Source organism: Equus quagga, chromosome 15 (assembly GCF_021613505.1).
Source record: "Equus quagga isolate Etosha38 chromosome 15, UCLA_HA_Equagga_1.0, whole genome shotgun sequence".
NCBI lineage: Eukaryota > Metazoa > Chordata > Mammalia > Perissodactyla > Equidae > Equus > Equus quagga.
In genome coordinates, this window is record NC_060281.1 from 38,631,735 (window position 1) to 38,649,718 (window position 17,984).

A 17,984-nucleotide genomic window follows, 5' to 3' on the forward strand; every position below is an offset into this window, starting at 1 on the left:
AACCAAATTGGCAGGAACCTTGATCTTGGACTTACAGCCTTCAGAACTGTCAGAAAATAAATTTCTATTATTTAAGCCACCCAGTCCATGGTGTTTTGTTATATCAGCCCAAACTGACTAATATAAATGCGTTTTAGGTAATTTTGATAATCGATCACATCCGAAAGTCATATTATTCTAATAGTAAATTCTACAGGAGAGAGGAGGTCCTCAAGTTCTCTTACCCACCTCTCCACTTCTGTTATCATTCCTCCCCAAGAGTAGAGAAGACTATTCCTACTGATACTACTCAATGATATGAGTGGGCCACGTTTACTAGTTGACTGAGATGACTAGGTAGGCAACACTACCATACACACGCTAAGTGACCTTCTTAGTTCTCTGGTCTTTCCTCCCGTGAGGTCTGCTGGAGGAAGGCATAACCCTGAGATTTGGGGTTGTGCTGCAGCTACATGCCCCAGCCCAGTTTACACAAGAAATAGCACTTGATGGGTTTAGTTAGGCCTCAAACTTAGATTAAAAAAAAGTAATGCTTTGCTTTCCTTAGATAGAAAAGTAGTGTTTCCTGTGTGTACTTCCTTTCTGGACAAGTGTCTTTCATTTCTGGGGCCCCTGGCCACAACACTATGTAACACTATTAAAATCTCAGCCTTATACTTATGGTTACCCTTATATCAATGGTTAAGTGTAAGCATAAGAGTCCATTGGTAGAATGGCTTGTGTACTAACTGGTATTGAAAACTGGCTTTATATCAGAACTGCTCCTATATACATCCCATTTTTCTTCGTCTTTCCTTTCTCAGGGGCATGATTCCCAAGTGATGCTCTAACTAACCAAACAAATTTTCTGTCTATCACTTGTTTCTTTGGAATTTGTTGCTATAAGGAACCATTCCTCTGCTGGACCTTTAAATGATGGAGCAAATCACAGCTCTGTTCTTGACCCTCTTCTCTAAGTCTTTTCCCTAGGGGATATCATCCATTTACATGTCTCAAAACTGTATTCCCCTCTGAACTCCTGGCTAATATCTCCAGCTCTCTACTTAATATCTTCACTTACGTGTCTAGTAGACGTCTTAAAGTTAACATTGACAAAACAGAGCTATTAAAAGTAAGATGCATATCTCATCCTACTTCACCCCTAAGTACTTCAGTAATCTTACCCACTAAATTTAGTATATACAACAATATCATCTAATACACAGTTTATATTTGTATTTCAAGATTGTCTCTAAAATGCCCTTTAATTTTTTTTCTTTTTGGTCAAGAACCAATCAGGGATGACACATTGCATTTTTTTAATCACACATTTTAATTATTTGATCTAGAACGTCCTCCTATTGTTCTCTTGTCCTTTTTAGTCCTGATATTTTTGAAGAGTCCAAGCCAGGTATCTCAAAGAATGCTCCATAGGATGCATTCGTCTGGTTGTTTCCTCAATAGACTAAGATTAAATGTTTTTGATAAGAACACACTACAGCTGATGGTGTATGTTTCTCACTGCATCACATCACAAGCTAGATACTGCTAATTTGTGGTCATGCTAAGGCTGATCCTTGCAAAGGTCATACCGGCCAGATCTTTCCATTGCAAACGTAATTAATAAGTAAATCTAAAGTGACACTTTGGGATCTTCTAATAGTATTTTTGTTTGATAAAAAAAGAATAAAGTATAAAATCCACTTGTACTATATACATACACACAGACGCAAATACACATACATACATCCACTACATCACAATGTAAAACACATTTCTTTTTGTAGGTTGCATCAAAGTATTCTATCTGGTATTGGGTTGTGTATTTTCACTCCTTGAGGTTAGAGTGAGATGTATCCAGTCTGGTTCTAAAAGGACAGTTTCTGGGCCTGTTTCCACTAGATTTTTTGGAGTTTTATCTTATTGAGACACTCTGCTCAGACCTATGTTAACTAAGAGAACTTAACAAAATTCAGTTCTCTCTCTTTGTGATCCTAAGCTACTTCTTATGTCAGTTGTCTCACTAAACTATCTGTCCCTGATGGCCTCTAGGTTGTCATTTGTGTGATTCAAAGGGAAATGCCCAGAGGAGAACACCAGTGAGTATGACAAAGGAAGCAGTAAGCATCCAGCTTTGGTCAGTAGAAACTCAACCATCACTGGACTTTTTGGGATCTTGCCCTCTATAAAATATCAGTGAGAGAAGTGTCTTTTGGAAAAGGACCTGTGAAAATGGTAAATTATACCATCCGGGAAGGATATGTACCTTCAGTAGTTATATCACATTTTTCTGAAACTTATTTCTATTTTTTTTTTATTTTTGCTCTGGTTCCCATCTCCTTAGTCCCTTCTATGATGAAATTTCTTCTTAATAAAAAATATTTTATTTTTTCTTATTAAAAAGTAATATGCGTTGGGGCTGGCCCCGTGGCCGAGCGGTTAAGTTCGCGTGCTGCGCTGCAGGCGGCCCAGTGTTCCATTGGTTCGAATCCTGGGCGCGGATATGGCACTGCTCACCAGGCCACGCTGAGGCAGCATCCCACATGCCACAACCAGAAGGACCCACAACGAAGAATATACAACTATGTACTGGGGGCTTTGGGGAGAAAAAGGGAAAAAAAATAAAATCTTAAAAAAAAAAGTAATATGTGTTAATTCACATTTTAGATAAGTAAAAAAAATAAAATAAAAATCAAGTGACTGACTGACTCTCTGGTAACCCAGTGCCCTTTAAGACCTGCCTAAAAATCACCTAAAAGGCATTAAACAGCATCAGGGAAGTGAAATTTGGATGCCGAGATATACTAATTCTCTGCCATTTAAATATTTTATGGAGATAGTAGGTGAAAATATTTGAGATCAGGATTGTCCCAGAAAAAGATTATAGTATAATCTTAGAAAATATTCCTAATCTCCCCATTGCAGGCTCTCTCGGAGTGTGTGAGCATCCAGAGTTCCTGTTGGCTTCCAGAGAAGGTTATTTCTGACTGATTTCTGCTTGGATTAAACAGAGTAATTTCATTGTATTACTTGTGTAGTGGTATACTATTATTTAAAAATGGAATTGGATTTATTTGTAAATATATCTTGCAAAAACAGGGGCAACAACTAAAAAAGAAGTAAAAAAGGTATAATTGATATATGCTGAAGAGGATAAAGTTAGAATCATATGAAATAATTAAAACCAGGAAGGCAGAAAAAGAGTGGAAGACCGAAAAAAAAAAAAAAAGAAACAAAGAAACAAAGAACAATGGCAATAAATAGAAAACAGTAGCAAATACGGCAGATATTAATCCAACATGTAGACCAAAAGTAAATGGATGGAAGAAAATACACCATACTAACACTAATCAAAAGAAGCAGGAGTAGCTATATTAATTTCAGATACAGCAAACCTCAAAGCAAGGAAAATTATCGGGGATAAAGAAGGGCATTACGTAATGATAAAGTGGTCAACTCTCCAAGAAGACACAATGATCCTTAATGTGTATGCACCTAACAATAGAATGTCAAAATACATGAGGAAAAACTGATAGAATTGCAAAGAGAAATATATGAATCCATTATCATAGTTGGAGATTTCAACACCCGTCTATTAGAAATGGACAGATCCAGCAGCCAGAAAATCAGTAAGAGCGTAGTTGAGCTCAACAGCACCATCAGTTAACTAGATATACATCTGTAGATTACTTCATCCAACATCAGGAGAATATACATTCTTCTCAAGCTCATATGGAACATTCACCAAGATAGACCACATTGCGAGCCATAACGCAAACTTTAACTAATTTAAAAGAATTGAAATCATACAATGTCTGGTCTAGACCACAGTGGAATTAAACTATAAATCAATAACAGAAAGATAGCTGGAAAACTCCAAAACATTTGAAGATTAAACAGCACGCTTCTAAATAACACATGGATGAAAGAAGAAATCTCAATGGCAATTTTAAAATATTTTGAACTAAATGAAAATAAAAGCACAACTTACCAAAATTTGTGGAATGAAGTGAAAGTGGTGCTTAGAGGGAAATTTATAGCAGTGAATACACATGTTAGAAAGAAGAAAGATCTAAACTCAATCATCTAAGCTTCCTCTTAAGGAAACTAGGAGAAGAATAAATTAAACCTAATGTAAGCAGAAGGAAAAAAATGAAAATTAGAACATAAACCAATGAAATGGAAAATAAGAAATCAATAGAGAAAAATCAACAAAACCAAAAGCTGGTTCTTTGGAAAGATCAATAAAATTGCTAAAACTCTAGCCAGTTTAACTAACAAAAAAAGAGAGAAGACAGAAATTACTAATATCAGACATGAAAGTAGGGACATCATTCTTGATCTTATAGATATTAAAATAATAATGGAAGAAAAGAATATTATGGACAATAAAGGAATAGTATAAAGGATTATATTAGGCAACTTTATGCTCACAAATATGATATAACCTAGATGAAATGGACTAATTCCTTGAAAGATGTAATCCAGAAAAACTTACACAAGGAGAAAAATACAATCTGAATAAGCCTATATCTATTAAAGAAATTAAGTCAACAATTAATAACTTGCCAAAACAGAAACACCATGCCCAGATGAGTTCACTGGTGAGTTCTGCCAAACATTTAAGGAAGAAATTATACCGATTATCTGCAATCTCTTCCAGAAAATAGAAGCAGAAGGCATACTTTCTAACTCATTCTATATGGCCAGCATTACCCTAATACCAGAACCAGAAACAAATATTACAAGAAAGGAAAACTACAGACTGATATCTCTCATGTACATAGATGCAAAAGTCTTGAAGAAAAATATTAGAAAATTGAATCTAACAGTGTATAGAAAGAATTATACACTGTGACCAAATGGAGTTTATTCCAGGTATGCAAGGCTGGTCCAATATTCAAAAATCACTTAATATAATCCATCATACTAATAAACTAAAGAAGAAAGCTCACATAATCAATAGATTCTGAAAAAGTACTGGAAAGATCTAAGATGATTAGTTTCTTGTTTTTGCTCAATCTTGATAAAAAATTATCTCACAGCATTGTAGAAGAAATAGAGCAATGACAGTAAACATGATTTACTAAGTGAATGAGTCATGATTTTCCTTTTTCAAACTTTAATCCTTCCTTCTTCTTGCATACACATCCCAGGTGCCCCTTCCCTCAGTGCTATTTATGCTAGCCAATGACATTATCATACTGCCCTCTTTTAAAAGTACAACTGATTGACACATAAACCTATAATGCTAAGCTGGAAATGTATTATTGTTGCACACTCTAACATCCTAGTTAGTCCTAGAAATATGTTGGTATAGTACATAGCATACAGAAATGGTCACTTGAGGGAAACTGACAGATTTGTCAACCCTCCGTCCTAAGGATGAGCCTTTTGTTCCTGGATCAGTCAGTCATTTAATCCACAAATATTTGTTTGGTACCTGCCTTGTGTCAGACAATATTTTAGGTGCTCAGAATATGTAAGTGAATACAATAGACAAAGATAATCCCTGCATTCCAGAGCTTACATTTAAGAAACTTCTAAATAGAGGTTCTTAGCAACCCCCTGCTTTTTCATCTCATTATTTTCATTTATTTATTTATTTGTTAATTCTCCATTAACAAACATGCAGAATATCCACCATTGGCCAAGCAGTGTGCTAGACAATAAAGTTGGGGTCAGAAGGCATTACATGTATTAACATCATTCTGTTGAAGGATCTGTAGTATGATCCACTATACCCTTAACACAAAACTGGTTTCCACTTACATCTTCCCAGTTATTTCCCTGATTATCCTGTATTCTCTCTCAAGTGTCCTTCAATCTTGTACAGGAATACAGTACTCCTACCTATTTAGTATTAGAATTCAGAGCTAAGGGCATAAGCCATAACTTTGAGGCACACATGTGCCAAGGAAAACAAAAACTTTGCTGGGTGAAAGGGTATGGGAGATGTCATGTTTTTAAAAAGTAGGGGTAGTAAGGTAGGATCTCATGTTTTTGTTGGGAGCTAGAGTTCTCACACTTATGATATCACTAAATGTTCCAGCCAATGAGGACACAGGAGGAGACTACAAGATTCTACTCTTGAGGAGAAGGCTAGAATGGACCTCAATGTAAAAAGGCGCTATAGAAAACAGAGTGTAATCAGGAGATGAAAGCTGAAACAGAAGAGTTAAAAGAAATAAGAGAAAAGGTAAATGGGGATCATTAACAGTAAGAGAAGGAAAAAAAGGGCTGTGATTCCAGGGGAGTGATGATGAGGGGGAATGTTGACACTATAGAGCGTCAGAAAAAACTTTCACTTCTCTTGACATCACCAAGGAATGTATTTGGTATATGCTATGTTTTTTTTCCTTTCTGTTAACAGTCAATGAAATCCTCCTACATATAAAGCACTATGCTAAAAGTGATAGGAGATTATGTCAGGGCTATTTTCCTCCAGGGACTTCTAATCTAGGTAGTGAGACAATATGCCCAGACTTCCAGGAAAAGCATAATAACAGTACAAGGATGTGGATGATTGTGTGCAAGTGGTTCAGATAAAATGTAAAGATCAAGGAGAAGGATCTCAGTCCTTGTGGGTGAGGGACACAGGGTTAGTCTGTGGCCTGGAGAGGATTTGGTTAGGGGAGGAGGAGGAGGGAGACCCTTGCAAGCTGAGTATGAGAAAAGGCAAGGAGGTTGGACTTGTCTGGGTATTTAAGAATGGGGAGACATCCCAAAGGAACTGAGGAAATCTAACTCATTTACCTTCTTTTTTTTTTCCTGCAGTCAACACCCTTTTGTAGAAAATGTGGGATATTTAGACTATATCGCATTCTTATCCTCATCTGCACTTTCACCGGTTCTGCCCTTCTATGGTGGGCCTTCAGCCTTTCCACCTGGGTAAAGATAGAAATCCCAGGCAGTTCCAAAGTCCTGTTCAGTGCTCTCTTCGCAATCTGCAAAGGTGAGGTCACATGTTGGATGCCTCTATCAAGATCAAGTAAGTCCTGACCTTGAAAGGGAGGGCCCTACTCCAACCCTGTCCCTTCTAGGAATTATCAGCCCTTTGTTCTGCCCCAGCACACCTGAAGGAGGCAATAACACTCCTGCCAGTAACAGAGACTCATTTCAGAATGAGCCAGGGGATCAGGCCTCCCTAGGGATACCAGCCCAGCTAGAATCACTATTCTAGATCTTTCTGCAACTTGCTTTTCCCTCTAACCCTAACTTCCCACCAGCTGCCATTGGTTCCTACCTTAAAGTCTCTGCACTGCTTCTTTAGTATTCTAGAGATTCAGCCCCAGGAAGGAAGGGGGCCCTAGAGGGAGCTGCTGGCCTTTCTCCCCTCTCCCTCCCTAATTCAGACTACTTCATATTTGGCCAAATTTTCATGATCAGCGCCCTTCTTCTCTCCTTCTTCCTGAGCTTTATACTCCTGGCCTTCCCTCATTCCCTTCCGGATTCCTGGGAACAGTACTTTGTCTTCACAATCACCTTCTTGATCATAGGTAAGAGATGGGAGAAAGAGGATTCCCTCAATTGTTCTGGTTCTGGGCTGGGGTAATGTTCCTTTGGGCATAGCCTGTTAGAAACTATTCAGGGACTGCTAAGGAAAAAAAAAGATAATCCAATGAAAATAAAAGGAAAAGAATAGAGTAGGGGGAGCTAAAATGACAATTTAAGTTCTTAGGAATTAGCCCTAAGGCCATAGACTGAGCTAACAAGATGGGTTGTTGCCCTTTTTTTCCTGAGTAACAGGTATCTGCGTGTGCCTTGCATTACTGCTGCACTCTCTGGATATTTTGAAACTAACTAACTTAGACAAGGAAGCGAAAATCACCTTTCTCTACCCAACTTTCATCCTTTTATTCAGCGCCACACTATTTTTCATATCTGGTGAGTGTTCTTGGAGCCTTGTGAGTTCTTAGGATAGGTCCTGAATCCAGAACAACCATATCTATGAGTTTCAACTATTTCCTTTGAGTACTGTTAGTTTCTAGTTTCTGGGCATGGATGTGGTGCAGTGACGTCTCATTTGCTCATTGCAGCTGCTTCTACTCTACAATGTTAGAATTTTGCCTTCAAAGAAGACATAGAATACATTTCTCCTGTACATTCTGTAAGAACCATGTCTTAGAGATAAGAGAGAATTTGTAAGATAGATTGTAGTAGGGTGAGGGCTGGGTGGAGTAAAGAAATGGAATTGACAGAGTAATCTGCACTCTACGTTCCTAGACCGTATTCTTGTTTGTTAAGCCTGTTTAAAAACTGTGAATTTCTTAACAAATATCAAAGTGCTGTAATCATTTTCATCTTCAACAACATCATTCTTTCCTCAGGAATTCTCTGCTTCTTCAGCTCCCATCATTGTTGGCTTCGGTGTGTTTTACTGCAACCAATCCGGGTGAAACCTACGCAAGTATCAGTGACCAGTGGAAACAGTGACAGTCACATAGAGGAAACCAGATAGAGATGGCTAGCCTAACCTCACTGGTGGTGAGAAGACTAACTTTAATAGAGACATCATGTCTAGCCCGTAATTCAAGACTTCACGGCTACACACACAATCTTGTTTAATTACTGTGTAAGATTGGAAAGAGTTGGCCTGTTACTAATCATTCATCAGATGTGGATTAGGATTCCAGGAACTTAGGTTTTTCACAAAGAGAAGACACAGTTGGGGCATGGGGAGGCATGAGTGTGCTTTGGCTCTTGGGACTTGGAATGAAAATCTTCTCACCTTGAAGATTCCCTAGGCCCACTCCACCCTCTCACTGGTATTCCTGGTCACCTGGCAGTAGCTTTCAAACAGTAACAAAGCTCTTTCTCTACCTACCAAGCCTGAGTTTTGATAAAAATTCACTGTCCTCTGGGAATTTCATGTGTGGTATCACTACTGTATTATTCAGGACTCTTTATTGGTAACATAAGGTAACAAAACCTTATCCAAACTACCTTAAACATCAACAAAAGGGTGAATTTATCAAGAAGATGCAGGCGTAGCTCATAGACTCAAAGGAAATTCTGGTAGAATCAGGACAAAAAAACTTTGGGGAGTAGACATGGAGCTCATTTCCTTCAGCTTACTATTTTTTTACTACTCAATGAAAGTTAATGGAATTTCCTGATTCATAAATGTAATCACCGTCCCAAATTCCCCTTGCTCATCACTTCCAATGAATCATCAAAGCCTGTCCTTTCCACCTTAGCCAGACCTCTGTTCCGCTCTCTGAGCCCTCCTCACCCGCCTTGGGCCAGACCAGGCCTTTGCCATCCCTGCCCAGACTATGCGGTCTCTAAATGTGGCTTCTCCCCCACTGCAGTCTAGCTCTACGGTGCTGCCCGGCTAGATTCAATCTTCCTAAAACACAGAACTGAGAATGTTCTTCTTAAAAACCTATTTTCCCTTTTTCTTGCCTACAGGATAAGTCCCTTATCTTGAGAAATAAAGTTATTTACAAGTTGGCACAACCTATCTTTCAAAATGTTTTAATTTTTTTTATTGTGATGCATGTCATACATGCAAAAAAGTATTAAAATGTATATATACAGTTGGAAGGATAAGAAGGGAATCACCAGATATAGAAAAAAATAATATTGCCAGTATTAGAAGCCCGTGGTGTGCCTCTTCAACCTGCCTTTCTAGCCACTTTTCCTGCTCCTCCAGTTCGTCTTCTCCATGCCAGTTGAAGCTGTAGCTCTGCCACATAGAATTGCTTTCCTTAAAATACGCCTTGCATCTTTTTTGTTTTGTTTTTTTTTTTGAGGAAGATTAGCCCTGAGTTAACATCCGCTGCCAATCCTCCTCTTTTTTCTGAGGAAGACTGGCCCTAAGCTAACATCCATGCCCACCTTCCTGTAGTTTATATGTGGGATACCTACCACAGCATGGCTTGCCAAGTGGTGCCATGTCCACACCCGGGATCCAAACCGGCGAACCCCAGGCCACCGAAGCGGGAACATGGGCACTTGACTGCTGCATCACTTGGCCGGCCCAGCATGCATCTTTTGTAACTTTAGTCTTGAATATCCTGAACCCTCTGGCCCTTTATTTTCTTATTCACTAGGGCAAATTTGTTTTTCCTTAAAGATTAAGCTCAGTAGAGGAAGATGGGCACGGATGTTAGCTCAGGACCAGTCTTCCTCAGAAAAAAGAGGAGGATTGGTAGATGTTAGCTCAGGGCTAATCTTCCTCAGGGAAAATAAAAAAGATTAAGTTCAAATGTGATGTCATGGAGAACTTCCCCTGACTTCCCCTCCAGAGTTTATTGCTCTACTTCTGTGTTGCTAGTGCATTTTCTTCTTTATTTCTGGGATAGCACTTCTCCTGTTTTATTGTAATTATGAGTTTATATTTGTCTTTCTGACTAGATATTAGTTCCTTGAGGAATGAGGATTCAGCTTTATCTTGGAATCCTTAAGATTTCACATTTTACTTGGTAAATGGATATTCAATAAATGCCTTTTGAGTTATTGGAGTTAAGCTTTAGAAGATTGGGAAGGAGTAGGACACTGTTGTCAATGATGGCTATGCTTCAATGACTGTCTAAATATCTGCCAAGATTCTACCTGCATCATGCCATTTAATCTCACAACAAACCTGCAGCATAAGTATCATCCCCATTTTGCAGATAAGGTAATTGAGTGATTGAAATTAAATGATTTGTCTAAATTCACATAGCTAGTAAAAGGCAGAGTCAAGTTTTTAACGTGGGTTGCTCTCTAAGCCTGCTCTTTCTTTCCATTTCAAGTTTCTTCTACATGAACAATGATAACAATAGAGAGTAAAAGTTAAGACAAAGTGTTAAACTGTAGTGATGCTGGAGATGAACAGATCATGATGATGAAACAAATTAAAAATAGCTCTTATTAAAGAAACTACAAATATAAGACTGGGAATCAATGAGACATATATTTCATAGGCAAATTTAGGTAGCATAAATTGCTGATCTCCAGAGTTAGGAATTTGACTCCTCTCCTGTCCTGGAGAGGTAGATGGAGGCAGCTATTTCAGGTTGAGCTTCAGATCTCTGCACTGTGATGCACATGTCAACCTCTGACACTTCAGACTCAGAAACTGTAGTGTCACTTTACTATACAGTCATAAAGATCTCTGGTGTATGGCGTTATTAATGGCCAAATACATAAAATTCTGAATTCTAAGTCAATATGTAATCGTGTACAATTAATGTGATGTACAAGTAGTGTGCTTGTATACAAGTACTGAATACGAACTGTAGTCAAATTGCATCTATGATGGCTAGATCTGGAAATCTAGCTATGGTCTAATGTGGGTTAATGTAAGTAATAGAGCTCTCAGCTCTCAAAAATGCTAATAAACATACTTATTTCATTTTATTTCAAATATGGGGATGGAGTAGGGTGTTGCAGCCAGTACTATTTGTCTGTCCCAGCACTAGTCACCAACACCACTGCCCCCATTCCTCCTTTTCAACAGAAAAATGATTGCATTCACATAACCTTCTCGATACCGTCTTGGGATTTGGAAGGGGTGGACCCAATTCTCAGCTCTAGAGGCAGAATTCTGATTGATCTAATTAATCAAAGTGGTCCCTCTCTTGGCAGTAGTTGGATTAAGTGATAGTATGTGATACAATTCTAGCCATTGTAAGGGGAAATCTACTGGAGAGCATATAGAAGTCATCCTCAACAAGAGATACAAGAAAAAGGTCTGTTTGTTTTCCTTCTGGGCTTTATCTTGAGATTGTGAGAGTTTTAGGTGCTACAGGGGAAACAGCTGGAGTATGACATCCATATGCTGAGAATGACAGAGTGCCAAGATTCAAAATATCTGGGTCCTGATGACATCATGGAGCTACTGAATTAACCAGGCATGTTGCCTCCCTACCATCTGCACTTGCTATGTGTGATAATAAATTAACTTTGTTTAAGCCAGTTGAGTGTTGTTGTTTCAATTGTTGTGGAGCTATTGCTGAAAGTTTCCTGTTATTGGGGAGGGATCTTTGGGCTAGATATCTTACAAGTTTTGTAAGCATTGTGTTCTAAATCCTCCTGATCACTACCATTATGAAAAACAAATAATGAAAATGTCTAGTGTGCACTTGGTTCATTAATCTTTTTTTTTTAATCTCAGCAGCCTAGACATTCTCTTCATTTAGGAGGCCTACTTCTCAGCCACTATTCCAGCCCAGCCCTACTGTCTGACCGTCACTAGCTTTAGAATTAATGCGCACATGCCCAGCCCTAAACCCTGAGCACATAAACTACTGTGAGCCTAAAAGGTATATTCAGGAAGCTAGAATACCACTGCTGTATATAGCACTCCACTCACCTCCCACTCAAACATCTGAATTGGGATAGCATGGAATCACAGACTCGTGATGCCTACCTATACCACAAGTTAAACTTTTTTCCTGATGCTTGCAGGCATTTTTCTCACTTCATTCATGTATGCATACTTTTAATGTGAAATTATTTATTGTAGACACTGAGGGTGCACCCCTCAAGAAAGATACAATTGAGTGGGAAATGCCGCTGAGCAAACAGCTGTTTATAACACAGTGTGATAAACGCCACAATTGAGGGATGTGCTCCGCACTCTAAGAGTACAAGAAAGAACACAACCCAAACTGAGGAAGAATTAATAGTGCAATTGGGTTTGCATGTGTTTCTGTTATTCCGTTTGTTCAGCCTGGTCCCTGATTCTCGGTTGCCTTCCATTCTGCAACAGCGAAGCCCTAAAAACTCCATCATTTGCTGCTTCCAGGTCCCTCCCCACAAGGTCGAGGATCTGAGGCCAGCAGGATATTGAACTAAGGAGGCTTCAGGGTAGACCTCGAATCTTTACATTCTCTCAACTGGGAAACTGGAGAGCGGACAAATGGGAAAGATGTCGAGGGCACGTCAACAACATCCAGAAATTCTATGGTATAAAAATGCAAGAATCTCACAAAGGCTAATTAACAATGGTTCAAAAAATGCTAACATGAGTGGGGCCAGTGGCGCAATGGATAACGCGTCTGACTACGGATCAGAAGATTCCAGGTTCGACTCCTGGCTGGCTCGAGGTCACTTTTAGTTTTCTGAGGAGACGAGGTCGTGTGCTGTGCTGTTTAAAATCCACATGTATCAAAAAAATTCTTCAGAAGCTTTTATTTTAAGGAGATCCTCATAAAACTTGTTCAATCACGACACATCTGAGAAGGATTGAGGGAAGTTGAGAGAGACTGGAAAAGATTTACAAAAGAATAAGACAAGAACCTGGCGCAAGTCTGACAATATCTTCTATACTAGCCCATTTTGCATGAAAAAGTGTCCCGTCTGAGAACACTCGACTCTTTGTTAATGCCCTCTCTCGAATTAACATAATCATCAGAGAATCCTGCTTAATTTCCCCCAATGTTGAGCTGTCAAATTCACACCGAAACAAGCTACAGCTGTTTCATAACCAAAGGCGAGAGAAGCTTAAGTGGGGAGGGCAGAATGCACGCGGATCACCAGTCAGGTGTAAAAAACAGCCACGAGTGAGGAGAAGCAGCTCGTAAGCGATGAGACCTTCACAGAGTAAAGGGTCCGGATCTTCTATCAAGTTACCAGTGGATGGGGTTGAGATCAGCTGGTAGGAGGTAGCAGCACAGAATTTAACTGGCTGGGTCGTCCCTGCAGGTATCTGCAGAAGTTCAACCCACCGCTGCGCAAACCTCCCCACACCCTGGGTCCGCGGCTCAAAGGGGACAAGTCCCTGCGGTTACTGCCCTGAGCGCTCGTCCTCACGGAGGGAGAGACTCCCCGTGATGGTAACGGACGCACAACCGGGCGGGTCGGCTGGCAGCAGAAGAAAAGAGGGCGGAAATCCTGGAGGAGTAAATGGGAGAGTTTTTCTATCCTAGTCAACTGAGACTGACGCTGAAAGAGTGCGGGAGGCGGCTGAGAGAATTTTGGCGACAGAAAAGAGAAAAGAAGGAGCAGGGAAGAGCAGCTCCTTTCATCCCGGCTGTGTTGTGGCCTTGTAGGATAATGTGGCCCTTAGTGTGGGGTGTTAAGTGAAGTCGATTCCATCTTCGCCCCGTGTGTACCCATAAAGACAAAACAAAAAGATTCAGTGTCTGTTGTTTAGATCTGAACTTGCTGTCCTGGGTGAAAAGCTCTGTGGTTGTCATCTGGAAAGCGGAGATTGCTACCACAAGTAAGGGAAAGGATAGCACGAAAGAGGAGAGAAGGCTGACTTAGCTCTCGCTGCCTCTCTTGGTCAAAGTGTGTCCTCTCTGCCATATCACCTAAACAGCTCCTGACAGTTTCGCGTGCCCTTTCATTTTTAATTCAAATACATTAAACAGGTATCCCTCCGCCCAAAAGGAATTCCTACAACCATGCCTGCTCTGTTCACACTGTATTCTCCCCTCCTCTTCATTCCTCAAGTTTCATTTTTTCTTCCTTCTCTCTGATATAGTCTTGAACCTTAACCCCCTTTTTGTAAAAGACATTTGTGTTTTTTGCTGTTCTCTCATATAGTGTGGGTTATGACTGCTCCATGACACACATTAACAGGGATTGAACGTGTATCTCAGAAATCAGAAAAAGAGCGTGGGTCAAACGGTTTCCGTAGTGTAGTGGTCATCACGCTTGCCTAACACGCAAGAGGTCCTTGGTTCGAAACCAAGCGGAAACAGCGGATAACTTTTGCCCTCCACAACCCAGATGAGTGTTCCTCATCGCCTGCTCTAAGTGAGCGAACCTGCAAGGAGCAAGAGATAGTCCCACCTCTCTTAAGAGCAAGATAATCATCCTGGTATAGCTATGCCACATTATTAGCCGGGACGTTCCGAGTGAATGCTTCCCAGCTGGGAAATGCTCTCTTTTCTTCCAGAAATGTGCAACATGAAGTTTTAGCGGCACCAGAGCTTTCTCCTGGAGAGTTTCTCCCCCGTTACCTTTTCTCCTCCTTTCTCTCGCAGAGGAATAGGTGACCAGCATTTATTGCATAAACAACAACAATGAAATTCTCACTGGATGGGCTCGATACCAGAATAGAAAAGACAGAGGAAATAGCCAGTGAACTTGAAGAGAAAACTATAGTAATAGCCCAATCAGAACAATAGAAAGAAAAAGTGTTTTTAAAAGTGAACAGAGCCTCAGGAAACAAAATGAAAGGAGTTAAAGATGTAATATTCACATCTTTGGAGTACCAGAAGAAGAGAGGAAAGTAAGGTAAAAAATTATTTGAAGACTTAGCTATAAACTTCCCAAATTTGGCAAAAGACAGAATCCTACAGATTCCAGAATTTCAGCAAACTTAAGCAGAATAAACTCAAAGAAGTCCACATGTGAAATTCTAAAATCAAACTATTAAAGAAAAAGAAAAAATGTTGAAAACAGCCAGAGTAGGGGAACAATGATTTGAATGTTTGTGTATTTCTCATCAGAAACCATGGAGACCAGAAGAAATGGAATAACATTTTTAAATGCTGAAAGAAAAGAAGTGTCAACCCAGAATTCTATCTACAGCAAAAATATGCTTTAGACATGAAGTTCAAATAAATACACTTCCATTTGAAGTAAAGTGAGAATGACTAGTGGAAATTATTTACACAGAAGGGAAGTAATACTAGAAGGAAACTTGGAATGTCAGGAATGAAAAAACAACAGAAATGATAAATATCTGGATAAATAAAATAGACTTACTTGTCACTACTTCTTTAAACTATGTTTGATGATTGAAATCAGAAGTGGTAATATTGTCTGATAGATTTTCATTGTATGTAGAAATTTTATATACATAAAATAAAGGGATTAGAGTAAAGGGGGCCTAAATGGTGATTAGGTTTCTACATTCCACTTGAATTATAAAATATTTATTCTAAATGTACTGTGAAAATTTAAGTATTTTTATGGAAATCTCAGAGCAAGTACTAATAAAAATTGTACACATAGATATAATTAAAAAAAAACACAATACAGGGGCCTCCCAGTGGCCCAGTGGTTAAGTTCACGAGCTCCGCTTCGGTGGCCCGAGATTTCATCAGTTCAGATCCCCAGCATGGACGTGGCACCACTCATCAGGCCATGCTGAGGCAGAGTCCCACATAGCACAACCAGAGGCGCTCACAACTAGAATATACAACTATGTACTAGGGGGCTTTGGGGAGAAGAAGGAAAAAAAAAGCAAAAAGAAGATTGGCAACAGTTGTTAACTCAGATGCCAATCTTTAAAAAAAAAACACAATACATAAATTAATGTAGAATACTAAAAAAATCTAAATAAGCCAAAAGAAGTCAGGAAGTGGGAATAGAAGAATGAAAATAGAGGAAACAAATAGGAAACAAATTACGAAATGGTAGACTTACACTCAAAAATATCAATAATTACCTTAAAGTCCAAACAACAATTAAAAGTTACACTGTCAGAATGAATTAAATATAAACAATGACCAACTGTATGTTGACCATAAGAAACTCACTTCAAATATAATGATATAAGTAGGTTAAAAATAAGAGAATAGGAAAAGACACACCATGCAATTACTTATCAAAAGAAAGCTTAAGTGAGTATACTGGTGTCAGCCAAAGCAGACTTCAAAGCAAAGAAATTTGCCAGAGGTGATGAGAGATGTTATGCAATTATAAAGTGTCAATTGACCAAGAAGACATAACAGTCTAAAAGTTGTATGCCTCTGGCCACAGAGCTTTAAAGTTCATGAAGCAAAAGCTGATAAAATTGAAAAGAGAAATAGACAAATTCACAATTATAGCTATAGATTTTCACAGTTCTGTCTCAATAATTGATGAATCTAGTAGACAAAAAAAAAAATCAGCTAGGATATTGAAGGACTGAACAGCAGGTAATGCTGGAGACGTATTCCATCTTCATCATTGATCAGAACCAGACAATGCTCAAAACAGTGAAAGGAAGAAAAGGAGGGTCGTGATTAAGCTGTGCTGAGCAATGGGACAATCCTTGCATTTTACCCATCACTGACTGCCTTTCTTCTCCTTCCACTTGAGCTAAAACCCCTCAGTCACCAAGGATCCTATGAATGATGCTCTTGGACACTGTGAGAATGGGGTAGTCCTTCAGCAACTCAATGTATACTTAGGTCAGTGGTGCATGGCTTGAAATAGGATGAAAAATTTCTCACATTTTGATTCTGTTGTGACTCTCCAGTAAATGAGCTCCTTTTCCAGCTGTCCGCAGATATTCTTTCCTCAGCTCCCAAATGCCTGACTCAGATTTCTTCTGCTTGTTTTTTTTTAATTGGTATAAAATGCACTTAACATAAAATTTGCTACCTTAACTATGTTTAAGTGCACACTTTAGTGGTATTAAATACATCACATAGTTGTGCAACCATGACTATCATCCAACTCCATAATTCTTTTCATCTTATAAAACTGAAACTCTATACCCATTAAACAATAACCTGCCCTTTCTCCCCTCTCCCTGATCCTTAGCAACCACCATTATACTTTCTGGAGTACTTAGATAAGTGGGATCATCCAGTATTTGTCTTTTTGTAACTGGCTTATTTCATTTAGCGTAATGCCCTCACGTTTCATCCATGTTCTAGCATATTGCAGAATTTCCTTCCTTTTAAAGGCTGAATAATATTCCATCATATGTATATAGTACATTTTGCTTATCCATTCATACATTGATGGACACTTGGGATGCTTCCGTGTTTTAGCTATTGTGAATAACGCCACTGTGAACATGGGTGTACAAATATTTCCTTTAGACTCTGCTTTCAATTCTTTTGGGTATGTAGCCAGAAGCGGAACTGCTGGATCATATAGTAATTCTATTTTTAATTTTTTGAAAAAGTGCCATGCTGTTTTCCACACCAGCTCTACCATTTTACATTTCTACCAACAGTGCAAGAGGGTTCCATTTCTATACATCCTTGTCAACACTTGCTATTTTGTGTTTTTTTATAGTAGCCATCCTAGTGGGTGTGAGGTGGTATCTTATTGTAGAGTTGATTTGCATTTTCCTAATGGTTAGTGACATTGAGCATCTTTTTGTAGGCTTAGTGGCC

At 39.1% G+C, this 17,984-nt stretch overlaps 2 non-coding genes across 2 annotated transcripts; both read left to right on the forward strand.

Moving 5' to 3' along the window:
- Positions 1-12,944: 12,944 nt before the first annotated feature.
- TRNAR-ACG (transfer RNA arginine (anticodon ACG)) lies at positions 12,945-13,017 on the forward strand. Its single transcript has one exon. It is a non-coding gene; the product is annotated as a tRNA-Arg (tRNA).
- A 1,530-nt stretch (positions 13,018-14,547) lies between these two features.
- TRNAV-AAC (transfer RNA valine (anticodon AAC)) lies at positions 14,548-14,620 on the forward strand. Its single transcript has one exon. It is a non-coding gene; the product is annotated as a tRNA-Val (tRNA).
- Positions 14,621-17,984: the final 3,364 nt, after the last annotated feature.